General features: G+C 35.7%; 1 non-coding gene across 1 annotated transcript; it reads left to right on the top strand.

Moving 5' to 3' along the window:
• Nucleotides 1–220: 220 nt before the first annotated feature.
• On the top strand, nt 221–380 carry LOC126031433 (small nucleolar RNA SNORA12). The gene has a single exon (XR_007503308.1). It is a non-coding gene; the product is annotated as a small nucleolar RNA SNORA12 (small nucleolar RNA).
• The last annotated feature ends 3,698 nt before the right edge of the window (nt 381–4,078 follow it).

Below are 4,078 nucleotides of genomic sequence, written 5' to 3'. Positions count from 1 at the left end.
ACTTAGAATAAAGAAAATAAATTTAAAAAAATTTAACACCATAGTTTACAAACTTGCTCATGATATAGTTAATTCAGGCATTCTATGTTTCCAACACCATTCCCACCAGATGCATGATCTTCCTTCTACTATTGTTGTTTCCACATACTCCCCAAACCTATCTTGGTAGACCCAAAATGAATAATTTTATATTCTTTGTTCCAACAAAATGGTGAATTGAATTTGTGAAAAATAGTTCAGAAAAAGAAATTTTATAAAAATTGCTATATCTTTTTTCAAATGGGTCTGACTCTGCCACATATATTATATAGGAGCTGGCAAGGCTAGAAGACAGAGCATGCTCTCTAGCCTTTCCCATGTCCAATTTGGCTCCCATAGAGCCCAAGATTCTCATAAATTTAAGTCCATACGGACAGTCTGCCCTAAGCCTAGATGGCCTGAAGAGGATCTATGTTGAGGAGTGCTTCTCCACCCCCGTGATGGATAAAAAGAAAATGCTACATCTCAAACAAAAAATCCAGTGAGCACTACAGCAATAAAGACAAGCACCACATAATAATGGTTCTGAAATAAAAACATAACAGAGAGCAAAAAGAAGAAAAAAATAGATAAATAAATAAAACAGATTATTTTGTGCTGTTTTTTTTCCCTCTGCATAGGCACAGTAAACATTGGGGACATTAAAAAGGGGATTCCCTTGGCCTAAGAGATACAGGGTTTCTCCACCCTTGAAGTATACTATCATAATAATAACTACAGGCTCCTTGAATGTTTATTTACTCTCCCCTAGGTGCTTTTGTGGTGTGTGGAAGACTTCTGCTCCATCATGGGTGATAAAATCAGACCTCTGTAGCTAGAGATCTTGGTATCTGCACAGGTTAAGGAATGGAGCTTATGATGAAGTCTGTCTTTGCAGTTCTAGAAGTTCTGTTCCTTCACTGTCGCTGTAATTCGTCCTCTGTAGTTGGTGGTCTTGGTCATTGCGCTGATCCTAGGATGGAGCCTGGGATAGAGCCTTTCGTTATGTTTCCAGAAGATCCATTCAGTTGCAATTGTGTCAGTCAGACCTCTGGAATTAAAGATCTTGGTTGTTGTACAGATTGTAGGGCAAAACCTAGACTAGGGCCTTTTGTATTGTTGTGGTGTTTCGCTTCCTTTTTCCCTTTTCTTTTCTCACACTGAGGTTGAGAGCCTCTAGAAGGACTGCACCCATTTTTGGCTTATTTGATTTTTATCCCATTTCATTGCTTTTCTTTTCTTCAAAAAGAACCACATAACTTGAACCATCTTCTTTCGTCTCTCAAATTGAGGGGGAAATAATGGAGGGTACCAAGACCAAACAGTTGCTATGATCACTAAGTAGTAAACCAGACACAGAGGGGCCCACTCATTCTAGCAGCCTGGGGGGTGAAGGTGGGGGACATGGAATGCAAGATGGGAACGGGAGTGGAGGGAGGACAAATTTGGTGATGGGAATTCCCCTGATTCAATGTTAATATGTACCTAAAATATTACTGTGAAATATATGTTATCCACTTTGATCAAAATAAAAATTATTATAAAAATTTGCTACATCTCACAATGGGGTTATTAAAACCATTGTTTGAGGAAGCAATATTTTTAAACACCATAGCAAACTAAGAGAAACTAAGACACTACAGAAGAAAGTACAGTCTGATTTAATTATAAAACCGTTGCACAGCAGCTTTTCTCATCTTTGAACAATGGCCTTTACATATTAATTTGGCTCTAAGTCCCATAAATTTTGTACCATGTCCTGCAAACCTTTTTTGCCTCTTACTCTTCTCTTTAATTTTATTGTTGAATTGAATTTATTACTCAATACTCATGTGTTATGAATCTATGAGTGTAATGTGAATCTTTTGCTAATATCCACACAAAGATTCTTCTCTACCTGTGACTTGACAACTGAATTCTCCAACCACTTGAGCTATAGACTAATCAAAATCATAGTCTGAGGAAACTTAAGGAGTAGTCCAACTCATGAGAAAAAATTATTTTAATCTATCATATTTTCAACAGTTTTTATAGGTAATATAGTCACATATCTGTGTCAAGGTCCATGGGGAAAAGTTTCCCGAGAGGACTCCTATGAAACACTCAACTAAAATATCAATATTTAGAATATAAAATATAAGAATACCAAGCTTTGCTTCAATTCCTTAGAGCCATTAAATGCATAGGCACCAGTTGTCAGCATAGAGATCAGTATGGAATAAATTCACAGGAAAAAAAAAACATTTGAGAAAGAAATTCAAAGTTCTCCATTTCTATACTTCATAGGAAATGTGAAACACTGCCCTGAACCATACTTAGCTTTTCCCTATTCCTCCTCCTTTGGTAGCAAAAAGAAAAGAACAGTAAGTAGAGCATCAGATTCAGGGCTCATAAAGGGGAAAAAGCAATCTGCTCTTAGAGTAATTTGCAAGCTGGGGTCAAGGACAGAACCACTCCCCTTGGTGAAGAGAAAGAAAATTGTAAGGAAGGCAGAAGAGGAAATGGAACTACTGCAAAAAGAAGGGAGAATTCCCAAAGGGATTCTATAGTTTGAGACATTGTAGAAATGCCTAAGGGAGATATTTCAAGAGGTAGTTCCTAATTTTATTGTAAAAATTTTTTCAATACTTCTTGAAATCTACAATTTCCTAGTAATGTTTTGATGGGAATAGATTTGTGTATGTGAGAAAGGCTGGTACGGGGGAATTAGAGAAAAACCTGACAAAAATGAGAAAATAGTTAAACTACCTTAAATTTTGCAGCTTAAAAATGTGTCTGTAGCACTTTAGGAGATAGACAAATTAGCTATTTTCTATTTAATATTCTTTGTCTTCCTGATAATTTTTGACTCATCCTGCTGACTTTTTTCTGGGCACAAAATCAACTTTCCTCATTCTTTGGTGCTTCTCCAACTTAAGAACTTAACTTCAAATGTTTCCAATGTTACCAATCTATCTTTCATTGGAAAGATCACAAACAAGAAATGACCTTAGAAATATGTGGCAGAGACTGACAACATTTTCATAAGGGTAAAGCCTATTTATCTAACTACCCTCAATGACCTATTTGAGCTACTCTAAGTATAGAGTATCAGGGCTCTCTTTCTACCTGACCCTCAAGCTTACTGCTTCCAGAAGACTGCTTTTGCTCTAACTTAAGCCCTGCATGCAAACAATATGTTTTGGACATTCTTTAAATAATTTGACAATTTTTTAAATTTGTTTTGTATGTGCGTGTGTGTGTGTGTGTGTGTGTGTGTGTGTGTGTGTGTGTGTGTGTAAATGTGTGAGTGAGTGAGTACTTTATAGTGCTCAGGGTTTGTTCCTTGCTCTCTGGTTAGGGATCACTCTTGGTACTACTCAGAAGACCAGCTCGAGAACCTGAATTCAAACCAGGTCAGCTACCTGAGAGGCAATTTCACTAGCTCATTTCACTATTAGCTCTCTTACCAGTTTTTTTAAGTATGCTAATGACATATTGTCAATGTAAAATATTTGTTGTTCCATGTAAATTTCTAGGTTAAGTTGCCATTTCCGTCATTACTAACACATGGTAAAGGAAACAAGGTATGTTTGGACTCCTGTGTTTTGAACATAGTGTTTTGTGTTTGAAAACCTTGTTTTGTTGACTAAGCAACCACAATGGTCAAAATCAAACTTTTGAAAATGGAATATCATAATCAAATGGTTAAATAATTAATTCATGTCCATCAGACATACCCTACACTTTTAACATACTTAATTCATGTTCACAAGACATACTCTACACTTTTAACATACTTTGTTTTTGATACAAAAAAAATCTCATTTCTCTACTAATATTATCTCATATCATTCAGCTACAATACCCAAACCTTAGTATATACAACTAATATATACTGAATAAAGAACTGCCTATTGTAGACATAATTATCTAAAGTATTGACTAAATATTAGAGCTTTTAGACAAGAATACATGTAAAGGGCACTTATAAGCCAATTTAGAAAAGGAAATAAGAGGAAAACCTTGCTGGAAGGTACTAAAAAGTGCAGGAAATAAATTTCTTTTTTTTTTATTGTTC

The sequence above is a fragment of the Suncus etruscus genome, chromosome 15 (genome assembly GCF_024139225.1).
Source record: "Suncus etruscus isolate mSunEtr1 chromosome 15, mSunEtr1.pri.cur, whole genome shotgun sequence".
NCBI classification, from domain to species: Eukaryota; Metazoa; Chordata; class Mammalia; order Eulipotyphla; family Soricidae; genus Suncus; species Suncus etruscus.
The sequence above is the reverse complement of the archived record's forward strand: the minus strand, read 5'-3'. Positions and strand labels throughout refer to the sequence as shown.